The following is a 14980-nucleotide window of genomic DNA, read 5'->3' as shown; positions in this document are numbered from 1 at the left end:
TTCTGAAAAACAATTAGTTTTGTTCCTTCCTTTAATATCTTCTGTCTTTAAATAGACTGAGATCTTGAGATTCTGTTTTCTTTTTAACTCCTTATGCTGCCGTCTAACTTGACAGGAGGGGGTTAAAGAGTCACTGTTTCAGAAATGACAAGTTTCACTCTTCATCAGTCTGCAAAGCCAGGGGGCTGATAAGCTGACCTCCTTGGTACGTGTAGAGTGTTATTGTTTGCCAGGGCAAGACAAATGCGAATGATAAATTGCAAGGATCTCTTCAGTGTGCTCAGAAGGAACCTTCTCTTCTGTCTTGGCTCCCATCTTTTGGCACAAATTTGCACATATGTCGGGCATTCTCTATCCAGATCTTTATCCTTCCCCCCTCCCAAACTGCATTCAAAAGCATCTTCCACGCTTCCTAGGCTATAGAAGGGACATGAAGCCCTCCCCATTTCAGCCTTATGCTATAGTTTAGTTATTTTTTTCCCTCTCCTTGAGAGGAAAATACAATACATGAGTGATTTCAGGAATTGGTAGAAGTGACACCAAAGCAATAGGAGTCAGCACGGGTGGGGGGAACAGCTGGGTGCTGACTATGTCGTCTCCATTCCAGAACTATCAACCACCAGCTTTATTCTTCTAGTGTTACATCTGCTATGAAATTTGGGTCTTCCAGGTGGCAGCCCAACATGCTGTCCAGTGCTATCGGGCCATTTAAATGCTTTGAGCTAATGCTGCATATCCATTTTCTAAACAAGTTAGCAGATACCATATGCAGCAATTAAAGTTTTATTGAGTGGTGCCTGCTTACCATACTGAATTTGGATTGGCTACCATCTGTCTCAAAGCCTGTGGTACCATCCCTGTTGCTTGAGAGAGCATTTGTAAGGAGAGATTTTTCTCAACTTCTGAAGAAACTGCTCAGATTATTTTTTGCATGCAAGCCCACAAAAGAAGAATTGGTACAAATGACAAATACCAGAAAATTAGAAGTTAACATTGAATGTGTGTTTTTGAGTGTCACGGGTCACTAAACCAGGAGCACAGAATCTTGGAACTTCTTCCCTGGCTCTTATATAGGTCTTGCTGAATATGTGATTTTTCAGAGATGCTTTTGATGGGCAACCCAATAAACCAAAAATAGAACTAAGCAGAGGACCTGGGAATTGTTTTGCATCTGTGAGAGTTCAGACAATCTTTCTTAAGAAAATTTTATCTGGAACCCAAGGAGAAAATTAAAATACAAATTGACATCTTATTCACTCTACTCAAGAGAACAAGGCCATTTAAGATCAATCAGAGGAACAAAAGGTTTGGAAGAATGCATCTAGCAAAATTTAAGTAAATCCTAAATACTTAGGCTATGATCATTTACTAATACATTGTTAATGGTTGATGTTTTCTCAGGCATAGTTATCTCTGCACTTTTGACCTTGGTGAATTGTAGTGAAATTCAAAACCTCTTCAAAATTTTAGAACCACAGCCTGGACATCTTGGTTGCATAGACCTTGGGAATATGAGTATTTTCGTAGATACCTTTCTCTGTGAGAAATAGATATATTAGAGCCTGTTGAGTCTGACCCTTTTAATTCTAACTTGGAAATTTCCAAGCTAAGGCTTTGACTCTTGAAAAGAGTGAGTAAGAAGAAAGCTGCCTGTGGTTTCTATATAGGCTTCATTATATCTATGGTGATAATATCAGTAGGGCTTCCTTTCTCATTCAGGAACTGGTAAGCAATGTCAAATTTCATGAATGACAATTCCATAGCACTGTAAGCTATGCTGGAACAAAAACAACAGCTATGAGACAAAAGATCTGTCTACTAACCTCAGAACTGCTACTCATTGGCTAGGAAAATCACCAACATGTGTGAAACTTCTCTCCATTTTCACAAAATGGAGCACAAAATCCACATCTACCTTTTTGAGTCATTCTGATATTTAAAGGAGTCTGTAATCATATAAATACTAAATGAAGGGGGCATGGTGGTAAATACCTGTAATCCCAGCACTTAGGATGTTGAGGCAGGAGGATCACAAGTTGAAAACCACACTAGACTACATAATAAGTTCAAAGCCAACCTGGGCTACATAATGAAACCCTCCTTTTTATCTCTGAGAAACAAAGAAAAGAAAAAGAAATATTAAATGAAAAATAGTTTATAAATTAAACTGAAAGTCAAATTCATGTCTTTCATGAAATCTTTAAGCACCAAGAATCTTCCATCTTTCCTCTGAACTCATGTGGTAATGTATCTCTATTGATCTTAAGACATTGTTAACTACTTTTCTTAATCTAAGAGATTTTCACAATAATCCCCTAAACCTTTGCTATTTAAAGTGTGTGCTCCATGTAAATGAAGCATCTGCATCATGTAGAAACTTTATAAATGCAGACCTCCTGAATCAGAATCTACATTTGACAAGATCATCCAGGTGACTTGTATGACATTAAAATTTGAGTCTCACTGCTATATAATAATTGTGATTCTCAGAAAATTTCCCATTTTTTTCAATTAAGACATTTAATATATGAATTGTCATGGGACTTTAAAGATTACTGCTACTACTCTATCATTTTAAGAATAAATGAAAGCAATTTCAAACTGGAATCCATCTGTGAATAATATAAGAGTAGATACCTAGTTCTTTCATTAATTTTTGCCAGTCACTACTGAGTGCTACTGGGAACCAGACACAGTACAGACATCGGAGAGTCCATTTAGAATGAGATAGTATCAGAGGGTGCCCAGTATCAGAGGGTTATAGTCTAGAGAGGTACTTCTTCAGTCATACCACAGTCATCTTTTTAAGGGATATATTAGCCTCTTTAGTAATTAATCTCCTCTTTGTCTCATATTTCTTTCAGACTCATATACTGATTTATTGTTACTGCTTATGACCTTGGATGATCTGTTGAAATCAAGTGGCACTCTTCTATTATTTATGTATGAGAGAAAAATGGCTTATTGTTCACCATTAATAGATACTGTGGCAGACACATCTCACGGTATGTCCTGTTTACCTATTCTCCAACTCATGTGCAATCAAGCTTAGAATTAATATTATCATATGATAATAATAACATGTATAGATGACTTACTATATGGTAGGCATGATCCTAAGTACTTCATATGTATTTACTTAATCCTCACAACTATCCTATAGGGCAAACATCAATTCCTTTTTATAGATGAGCTATGATACTGAAAAATCAAGTAGCTTTGCCTAATTAGGAGAGTGGTAGAGAGGTGAGGATATGACTTCATGGCAGAATGCTTGTCTTGTATGTTCAAGGCCCTGAGTTCCATCTCCAGCACCAGGAGGAAAAAAAGGGGGGGGGGAAGAGAGGGGAAGAGGGAGAGGTAGAGGTAGAGGGACATTCATTAGGGCATTGTACAGTTCGACTTTGGAAGTCTACCATTATATATAAAACCTTATGAAGATGATTGTATCATTTGAAATAAGTTCTGATGATACAGATTTTCCCTAATTATATATTCTATTTTTTCTGTACTAAAACTGGCACATTTCCTACCAATGACAATGAAAATCCTAAACACATTAGTCCCAAGAAGTTCTTTGAAAAGAATTAAACTAATGAAGACCTTAATTAAAGAATTTTCATTTTCCTGCCTGAAAGGTCAGTAGAAGCAGAGAGGAACTGCAGTTTCAATTATTTATTGACAGTGTAATGTTCTTCCTTTGTGAGCAATCATTTTCTAATTTTTGAAACTATAAAAATCTTGTAATCATTTTCTTTATTGCACAACATTTGATGAATGCCCACATTGCTCCATTGCATTTCCATTCCAATGGTTTCTTAGACTCTGTTCTTCTCACCTTTTCCATTGCAGATTCTCATCCTTGGGTATTTGTCTCTAAGTGGCCCAAGAGTGTGTTTGGATCTCTATAGTGGATGAGACTTTTATGTAGAGGTTTGGCCACCCATGTCAAAAAGGTGACTCTAATACCCATGTGTGAGTTTCTGGCAACTATGTCCTTGCTCATTATAGCATCCTTTCTAACAGTTGAGCTTAACTGTTGCATGGACAGATGCTACAGAAGAGTGAATGATCTGATTGATGGTAAATTTCAGATCAAAGTACCTTCTTTTATGTGCTGTCTACGTGGAGATTTGTCACTTGGTTTGTGTTCTACTTTCTTTTCTTTTCTTTCTTTCTTTTTTTTTTTGCTTCTTTTCTTTTTTCCAGCACTAGGAATTGAAACCAGGGCCTCTACCACTTGAGCTATACCCCCAAATCCCTTTTGTTATTCTTGTCATTGTTGCTTTTGAGACATAGTCTCACCCACTTTGCCTAAGCTGACTTAGAATTCATGATCCTCCTGCCTCTGTCACCAGAGTAACTGAAATTATGGGCATGTGCCACCTGCCCAGCTTCAAGTTCTAGTTTCTAAATAACTTGATTTCTTTGCTTTGACTTGTTCCTGTGTCTTCATTCAAGAGAATGTAGCTATAGAAATTATGCTAAATAACTGTGAATTGTTACTACAGTAAAGTCTTATAATGCTGAAAATATTGTTGAGAAATAAGGCCTAAGCATAATATATGTCTTCATTTGTCCTATTCTCTGTAAGATGAACCAGTCAGATTTGCATGCTTCATTGATGTCTTCCCAAATTAGGAACATGCAAAAGGTGTATTTAGTAATTGTCATTCCTTTAAGTAGACCCATTTCTGGAAAATCACTATAATGTTGCTCATTGTGCTGAAAAATCCCCTGAAAACCTGGACCAGTTTTAGGCAGTTAAGTATAAAAAAAAAATCTCCTTTTGACAGAGTTGCACCAAAGGATGGTATCACGCTGCATGGTCCAAGTTCATGTTGTATTTAGAGGCTCTAGGCAATTTCTTTCAATGCCAAGGATATCAGTCTACAACTAGTAGTATTTCCACCTCTTGGCCTCTGCTTCCAAGGTTTGTCATTGATCACAGCTTTGCCTTTGGCACCACAAATATCTTTGCTCAATGTCTTTTGTTGCCAGCTTGATTTGAAGCTACATAGATCTCTCGTCAGTCTTCTGGTATGCTGTATTGCTTCAGATTCTTCAGTACAGAGTTTCTGTTCATACTCTATGCATCCCTATATTTCTTCAATGATCAATAATATTCTAACTAAATGCACAAAGGAACACCAAAACAACCCATGACTAAGATCCTTTAACAAGATCCATTGAGTAAAATGCATCACCAGTACTCCTAAATGTAGCATCAGAGATTCTCCAGGATCTAGCAAACACCTGACTTTTCAGTTCTGGTTACAATTTCTTCCTGCCTACACTTTTTTCCTTCAATCAATCTGAATGATCTTTTCCCTGTAAGTAGTAACACTGAAATAGAAGTAAATAGAACCTGGACCTACCCCTATGTGTTAGTGACTCACTCACGAGAGCCAGAAAGGTTGAGAAGTATACTGTGTCTATGTCTGAGAACCTGTGAGTAGGGCTCTCCTCGGAAGCCAGTGAGTATGTGCTGTTTTATTCGGACCAGATCAGGTGAAAAACTGGTCCATCGTTCAGTCTCTTGACCTCAGGGCTTCCATCTGCATCCCCAGGAGATGGAATGTGATTAGAAACCTCAAGAAGTAGGCTTGCCTTCTTGCTCAGATACCTCATTCCTTTTACTTCGATCTTCATTTTCTTCTAAGACTTCTTCCATTCTTGATATCCATCCTCTCTATGGATCAAAATTGCACTTGATAATAAACAGTGTGCCATCCTAGAACACTTAATGCTGCAGCTTGAGTTCTGTTCCATAGAATTACATGTGCCTCCTTGGATCTGATACTATGGACTTCAAATGCCACCCTTCTGTGCCATGCTTCCTTTTCCCTATTTTGTTTCTATTAATCCTTATTTGAAAATTGTAGGAGAGTCTCTAATTGAACCCTTAACCTGGATTTTCCATGCCCAATTTACCAGCCAGTGATGTCATGGTACTCATGGCAATAAAAGTATATGCAACTGAAACTCAGCATATAAACTGTCTGTTTACCCAGTCCTTCTCTGTCATGATAAATAAAGTGATTTTTCCTTGCTCCTGCAAATGGTAAGTTTCTTTCCCCTTTATGAATCATATCCAAGTCCTTTTCAAGAATGTCTTAAATTTGAATTTGCCACTACCTCTACACTGTTACCTACTATTAGCTCAACAGATGTTCATAAAATCCCTTTTAGAATATTATAAACATCTTTTAACTTGCCTCCCCCAATTTATCCTGTTAGAATTTGTATCTATCTTTTACTCCAAAAGTCCACTGGATACTCAGTCCGAATGACTACTATCATCATGACTGACTCTTATCTTAAAAATGCATCCAATGTTGTCAGAAAATAGTCCTTTTTTTTGGTAATTTTGGGTCTCATACTTGCTAGGGAGATGCTCTACCACATAAGCCTCACCCCCTGCCCTTTTTTGCTTTAGCTATTTTTCAGATAGAGCCTTGAATTTTTGCCCAGGCCAACCTTGGACCTCAGTACTCTTACCTATGCCTCCTGTGTAACTGTGATTATAGGTATATAACACTATGCCTAGCTTAACTGTTAATATAGGGTCACAGTTACTTTTGTTGACCAGACTGTACTCAGACTGTTATCTTCCTTATCTCTGCTTCCCAAGTAGAAAATAAAGTCTTGCAGCAGCCTCGCTTAATCACTTTCTAGCCTCATCTGGGACCACTGTAACTGCCTGAAGAACTTAGGGCAGCTGGACAAATGGCCCTGTCAAAAGACCTTTTCCTCATTCTGTCACATCTGCCTAGTATGTTCTCCCTACTTGTCTTCCCAACTGCTCCCACTCATCCCTCCAGGTCAGGCTCAAATGTCATCTCCCTTGTGAAATGTCCCCTGATCATTTCTCATAATATATCTTTCCCTCCTTTATATACACTTACTATCTTTGTATGTCTGTTTCCATTTATAAGGCAAATGAAATGATACAAATAGGACATTGCTAGATTTTCTTACCAGCGGCATTTTTAACCAAAGAATACTTGATTAGAGGTCTGTCAGTGGGACAGGTCTTTCTTGGCCAATGCTTAAGACCCACTGCCCTGCAAACTATTTTCATCAAAATTAAGTCTTCCCCAGGCAACCATCAGTTCAGGCTCTGAGGGTGTTCTACCTGGGAAGTAGGAGAAATGTAGGATTTCTCCAGCAGTGCAATAAAAGCATTGTTTATTATCAATGATCCAAAGCTTATACATCTTCCACAGAGAATTTTAGAATTCTTTTTGCTTTTCTTTTTTGAGTTTAGGATCCCTTTTTATCTCCTCAGATGACATCCATCACAATGCATAGTGCCAATAATGATGACTGGATTGTAGCGACTGAGTGCTTTCACATGAACCTATTCCTGAAAAAGTCCTGTAGTCATCCCATCCACCTCTTGGTTATGCATTATTATCCCCAGTTTTCAGATGATGTAACTAATAATGAATTTACCTACCTTGTGAATAGTAAATGGTGAAAATAGTGAATGATGAATAATAACTTCGAAGACTCTCTTCTTTTTTTCTCCCTTTCCCCTCTACCCCCTCTCTCACACTGGGGTTTGAACTCAAAGCCTCGTGCTTGCGGGCAGGTACCACCACTTGAACCACACCTCCAGTCCATGAATACTGGATAGTCTGACTCCAAACCCTGTTCTCCTAGACATACCACCATGCTACTTCCCTAAATCAACAATTAATCCACTGTAACACTGTATGATTCATCTCTCAGGGTGATTATCTTTTATCACATTTGTCTTGGTGGCAGAAACCCAGTCACATTATCATAAGAGTAAGGAACATGCAAGACATTCAGATACTTCATAAAAGCTAGGCGCCAGTGACATTGGAACCATCTCACTATTTTGTAGCATCCAGGTCAGTTTAAGGCCATCTTCTCACCTTGCCTGTGCTAATGATGTTGGAAAAAGTCCTAAAATGTAATCATCAGCTTTAATTGATGTGGCAGTATAAGAAGGAGGAGTATTTTAATGTTATTTTCTCTCTTTTAACATTTTTTTATGGATGATTTCAAATGTACCAAAAAGCAAAGAGGACAGTAAGTCCCCGTGCTCTGTCCCTAGCCACAACAGTCACCAACTTTTATTTCATTTATCATTTCCCATTTTGTTTCCCATTAGATTGTATCAGGTGTTATTTCAGTCATAAATATTTCAAAATTTATTAACTCAAAACACATTTATCTATACCCAAAAATTAGCAATAATTCCTTATTGACATTCAGTGTTCAAAACTCTTCAAAGATTACCTCATAAAAATATGAATGGGGATTTTTTATAGTTGCTTTGCTCGAATTGGAATTTAGATAAGGTCCGCAACTTTCTTACTTGATATATATACTCCCAAGCCTCTTTTCAGCTATCTATGTCACTCTTGCCTTTCTTTGAAATTTATTTTTTAAAGAGTCTTTTCTCCTGCAAGGTTTCCCTCATTCTTGAATTTTCTGGCTGCATCCTCACAGTGTCACTTAATATGTTTCCTTGTTCTTCATATTTCCTATAAGCTCTAGATAAATCTAGGGACTTGATCTGATTGTTTGGATGATTTTTTCAGGGGTGGACATATTTTGTTTCATATTTTGTAAAAAGGAGAATGTTTTGTTGTCATTATACTTATTTTATATCTTAAGTTGTCCCTTCTTTGTCTGGTGTGAATCTCTTTAAGACTCCTGAGCTCCTAGTTATCTCTGATAGCTTTTTTCTTTCTGATACAAGCTCATCTTTAAAACCTTCAGTACCCAAATACAGATGCTTGTTCAAGAAGTCTATTCTGAGCTGCGCTGGTGGTTCACACCCATAATCCTAGAGACTCGGGAGGCTGAGAGAAAAGCAGAGCACGCCAAGGGAGCCCAGGGAAATAGTCTGTGAGACCCCATCTCCAAAGTAACCAGAGAAAAAATGGACTGGAGGTGTGGCTCAAGAAGTGAAGCACCTGCTTTGTAAGTGCAAAGCCCTGAGTTCAAACTCCAGTCCCATAAAAAAAAATCTATTCTGAAGTTGAAAGTCATATTTTTTTTTCTTCTATTTTTTTTTCTTTTATTATTCATATGTGCATACAAGGCTTGGTTCATTTCTCCCCCCTGCCCCCACCCCCTCCCTTACCACCCACTCCACCCCCTCCCGCTCCCCCCCCTCAATACCCAGCAGAAACTATTTTCCCCTTATCTCTAATTTTGTTGTAGAGAGAGTATAAGCATTAATAGGAAGGAACAAGGGGTTTTGCTGGTTGAGGTAAGGATAGCTATACAGGGCATTGACTCACATTGATTTCCTGTGCATGGGTGTTACCTTCTAGGTTAATTCTTTTTGATCTAACCTTTTCTCTAGTACCTGTTCCCCTTTTCCTATTGGCCTCAGTTGCTTTTAAGGTATCTGCTTTAGTTTCTCTGCATTAAGGGCAAAAAATGCTAGCTAGTTTTTTAGGTGTCTTACCTATCCTCACCCCTCCCTTGTGTGCTCTCGCGTTTATCATGTGCTCATAGTCCAATCCCCTTGTTGTGTTTGCCCTTGATCTAATGTCCACATATGAGGGAGAACATACGATTTTTGGTCTTTTGGGCCAGGCTAACCTCACTCAGAATGATGTTCTCCAGTTCCATCCATTTACCAGCGAATGATAACATTTCGTTCTTCTTCATGGCTGCATAGAATTCCATTGTGTATAGATACCACATTGAAAGTCATATTTAAAGGTTATAGTGTGGGGGGCCGGGAACGCTCATTGTTTCTACATTGAAAATTGTTTCTAGATCTTTTTAGTAGACAAAGGTTTAAAAAATATTGTTTAAGAAAATTTACTCAGTTGCTTTATATATTATATATGTGTGCAACATTATATATATAAGAATTTCACATATAATAATAACCATACTGTTACTGAAAACTATTTAATTTTTTCCCTAAGGATAAATCTTACTAGAAACAAAGATGGGTAGGCCAAGCATAGTGGTGCCTGCCTGAAATCCCAGCATTCAGAAACTAAGACAGGAGGGAGGCAAGTTCAGGGCCAGCTTGAGTAATAAAGCAAGTACATAGTACATATTTGCAATTCTGCCCAAATTGACCATAACTTTACTATTATTTTACCAAATAAGTAAAACTTTCATTTGGAGAGCTTGGTAATTTCTTCCTGATGGCTTTTTCATTCCAAACTAAATTCCCCTGCTTCCTCTCCTGATTTTAGTGGTGGATGAAAATAATTTTCAGAGGAGCTGCCTGGAAGCAGTCCAGTGCAAACAACCAAGAGAGCTATAGTTCTTCATTTAAAATGGGCCATTTAAGTTTAATTATCCTTTGGTTAATCCTCCGGACTCCAAAGTCATTCATCAGCACCCACAGATATAATCTAACAAAATAAAGCAATTTCTCTTTCTTAAAAATTTATTTCCAAAACTTTTTTTTTCCATTTAAAACTTATTGATACCATATTGTGGCAGATTTTAGTATTGTCCCCAATTCTTCACCATACTAGCATCCACATGCTTGCAATGCCCTAGTTGTGTGTGGAGGGAACTTCCCCTTCCTTTGATTTTCACTTGGCCATATGACTTCCTGTGGATAGTGGCAAAAGACAAGAAATAATAAAATATCTGAAGCTAGAATTTTAAAGGCCTTCCACTGTCCTCTTGTCATCTTACTGCCAGGATAAGTAATGCTTATGGCCATGTCATTGCCTTGGGAAGACAATGCCCTAAGACATGGTACAAGACAGATGAGAGACATAAAGGAGAGTTCCCAGCTACCTGGTGAATCCACAATGATGGAATGAGCAGCCTACCTGCCCAGTCTGAAGCATCACAAACACAAACACCATCAGGAGAACTCCAGAGGACCCACAGATTAACAAGGCTATCAAATGATTGTGAAGTCACTGAACATTGGAATTGTTTGTTACACAGCAGCAAATAATTGACTCAACAGTCACTCAAATCCCCAAATTAGATATTGGTTTAGAGTCTTGGTCTTTTCTTTCTGTTTCACTTTCCAAATCTAGTCCACCATCAAATGTTTTGGGGGCTCATGTAATGTTTCTGCAGTGCCCCCCTTCCTTTTCCTCACCATTATCACTCCTCTAATTCTCTATTATCACCTCTTACATTATTACAACCTCCACAATAGACTTTCATTTCCTTCCTCTCTAGCCTGTCTTTCTCACTGACATGAGAGTGGTGGGGTTCTTTGTTTTGTTTGTTCTCCAAATTACAGATCTGATTGTGTTCATTCTTTGCTTGGAAACTTTTGATTAATATCTGCAAAATCATGGCTACTATTTCCTCATCTTTTTCACAGGGGATCATAGTTATGGCTTATCTTATTGAATCCAAAAAGGGCCTTCATATGACTGTTTCCAGCAGCTACTCCACATAACTACAAACTGTCTCTTTCCTACACTAGAGATAGGTGGTTCATTATCGTACAAACTTACCTCCTCCATTGAATTCACACTGTGACCCCAAACTACCTATCCAGCCTTTCCTTCTATCATTCTTTTCTCTGACCAGATCTCATCTCTAGCCACACTATACTAACTTTTTCCTTACCCAAAAAAAGCTGTTGCTTTTTATGTTTTGGGGACTTTGTTGTTGTTGTTTTGTTGGGGAGGGAATTGGTAGTACTGGGGTTTGAACTCAGGGCCTCATGCTTGCTAGGCAGGTGCTCTACCACTTGAGCCACTCTGCCAGCCTGGCTTGTTGCTATTTATAATAATGCTCATGAAATTTCCTCCACCAGATATGCTATTTAGCCCTCCTGACCTCGAAGTGAACCTAAAATATCTCACTCTCTGTAAAGATCTTTGACATCTTCCTCTATTCTTATACTAAGATTCCACTCTCTTCTATTTCAATAGGAGGTAAGTTTTTTTTATTAACATTGATAACATTAAACTTACTTGTACTGTACTATCCCTTGTTGAAATCTTTTCTCCGCAAAAATGAGACTCTTTGTCCTCTAACCAGATTTAGTACAGTATGAGACACCTGATAGGCACAGTACAGGTTGGAAAGATAAAACCCCCAAGCTCCTTGAAAGTCTGCAGGCAGTGTTTTCCTGCTAACTGCAATGAAGAAGAGGATTCTGATGTATTTTTTATTAAAAATCCCTTTCACTTCAAAATTATTTAGAAATCAGAGACTTGATGAAGCTCCAGGGATACTATTGTGGAACAGTATAATTTGTAAAATTAAATGAGTTTTCAAGGTAGATTTTACACATGCTAATTAATACCATTTAAGGAATGCCTGATTTAATGAGAGACTATTGCACACACAAAAGTGTTTGAACAAATTAGAGTAACAGAAAATTGATACCAAAAATGTGAATGTAATTATCATTTGACCATGCTTATCCAAAAGCCATAAGTATTCAATCATTTATTTATGCAACAGAATGAAGAAAATATTTCGGCTTTTGAGTTAATATAATCACTTCTAGTAAATATAGGCACTGCTGCAACACATTAAATTTATGAAAGAAAAGAATAGATGTATCATCTAGTAGGTTAAGTACAACATAAAATAAGCTCATATTGAATGGGCACATGAATCTGTAGATTCATTTATTCCAGAAGTATTACTAAAGTTTGGAAACAGTGAAAAGGTACCTCTGCTCAGTCAGCAACACAGTTTTTGCCTTGGAAGACTGAGCTCCTCATCCCTCAACAAGACTCGTGTTCTCCACGTTCCCAAAAGCCTGACAGAATGACCCTGCCCCTTATCTCACCGCTCAAGGGCCTGCTTTTCATCTCAAGTGACAGATTTGAAAATAAGGTGGCTTCTCTTAGAAAGAGAATTTGCAAAATTTTCAGTTCTGGTAATGATAAAAATCCACTGGGGGCTTAAGAATCTGGATGATAAGGGAAGAAGCAAGAGAATCAGAGTGTTTGGCCCATTTTTTTCTAACCATGATGACTCCTAGAAAGGTGGAAGGAAAGTCATAAACATGACCACCTATGTGTATCCTTGTTTTTTTGAACTATTCATATTTTTCCTCTTTGCTTAAAAACAAAGCAGAAATTTCTACCAATAGGATTTCAGTCCATAGAAAAGTTTTTTCCAAAGTAAGGGATGCAGGGGTTGGTGTGTAGTGCAGCAGTATCATGCTTGCTTAGCATGCATGATGACCTGGGTCCGTCTCAGGTGCCAAAACAAACAAACGAGAAACAAAGTGGAATGCACAAAACTATCCACAGTTATAGAGAAATGAATCATTAATGCTTCCTCTTTATGTATATTTTATCTTGTCCTTGTCAATTCAAACATTTTATGTTTGTAATAAATGTATATATATAATATATAATTTATATATATAATATATTAAATATATATTTATATAAACGTATATATACACAATCCTCCATTGTGTATAAATAAACATACATAGTCACTCATATCTATGGTTTCATTTTCATTGCAGTCAACTATGATACAAAAATATTAAATGGAAAATTTCAGAAATAAAAAATTTGTACTTATTTATCCACATGCTGTCCTGAGTGACATAATAAAATTGCATTGTTCCATTCCACCCCACCAGGGGATGAATCATCCATTTGTCCAGTGTATCCATGCTGTATATGCTACTCACCTTTTAGTCACTTAGCAGCCATCTCAGTTCTCAGCTCTACTGTTGTAGTATCACAGTGCTTGCCCTCAAGTCTAATTTTACTTAATAAAAGCCACAAAGCACAAGAGTATCCAGATTCAGCAAAGAAAAGTTACAAAGTACTTCCTTTAAGTGAAAAGGTAAAAGTCATCAAAGAGTAGTGTCTGTAAGGTTTGATACTCCCCACAGTTTCAAGATCCACTAAGATCTTATATTGCAGACAAGGAAGATGACTGTAATTTGCCACAATAAGTCATGTATTTTTCTAAACTTACAAACATATGTTAGGGTATGTTGTCTTGGAATATTTTTATATATAATTTGTGATCCCAAAAGTTTGAAAGGAGTACACAATATAAACCACCTGAATCAAGATTTTAAAAATAAGGCTCTTATTTCCACTTGTCTTTATCTATAAATAATAAAGAAATTTTTTTCTATAACTCATATGTGAGTATCACTGAAGCCCTCTCTTGGTGCTTCTCCTTAGTTCTTTGGCTCAGACACCAAGTATCCTACTTGTTATATAAGATTTCTTCAACGACAATCAGGAAGCCTTTACTTGTTTCCCTCTGTACAGGCATGTTACTTTAAATATATTATTTAGTATTAACAAAATAATTTTTTCATAAAAAAGTGGACAAATGGCTTTTTCCCCAAAAAAGAAGAAAAAACAAGAAATTATCAGGCTTGATCCTTGCTAAGTATAAGCAAAAACAAGAAACTGGCACACTTTATACTCTTCCTTCTGCTGGCATGATCTCACTATCTGCTTTCTAGTAAGATATAGTAAATGGCCATCAAGCCAAATCTGACAAGAAAAGAGGTAGGTATTCAAAATTGTTGACAGGACTATTTAATATATGCCATGAATCCATACTACTAATGAGGAACTTGTGCACTAAATTTATATTGCACCCTGAGATATTATTTATCTTTTTCATTCTCACTGTATTTTTCTAATTTATAAATTATATGTTTCAAAATGTACATAATTATATGTACATATAAATAAATGGTTGTAATTACTTAAAAGGTATACATCAATATTTGCCTATTATTCAGAATGCATGCTTGAAAAATTTAAAAGATAAGAATAAATATGAAACCCCAGCAGCACAGCAACTAAGAGATAGCATAGATAAATGGGACCTCATAAAACTAAAAAGCTTCTGTTCATCAAAAGAAATGGTCTCTAAACTGAAGAGAACAACCACAGAGTGGGAGAAAATATTTGCCAATTATACATCAGACAAAGGACTGATAACCAGAATATACAGGGAACTTAAAAAACTAAATTCTCCCAAAACTAATGAACCAATAAAGAAATGGGCACGTGAACTAAACAGAACT

This window comes from Castor canadensis, chromosome 3 (genome assembly GCF_047511655.1).
Source record: "Castor canadensis chromosome 3, mCasCan1.hap1v2, whole genome shotgun sequence".
NCBI lineage: Eukaryota > Metazoa > Chordata > Mammalia > Rodentia > Castoridae > Castor > Castor canadensis.
The sequence above is the reverse complement of the archived record's forward strand: the minus strand, read 5'-3'. Positions refer to the sequence as shown.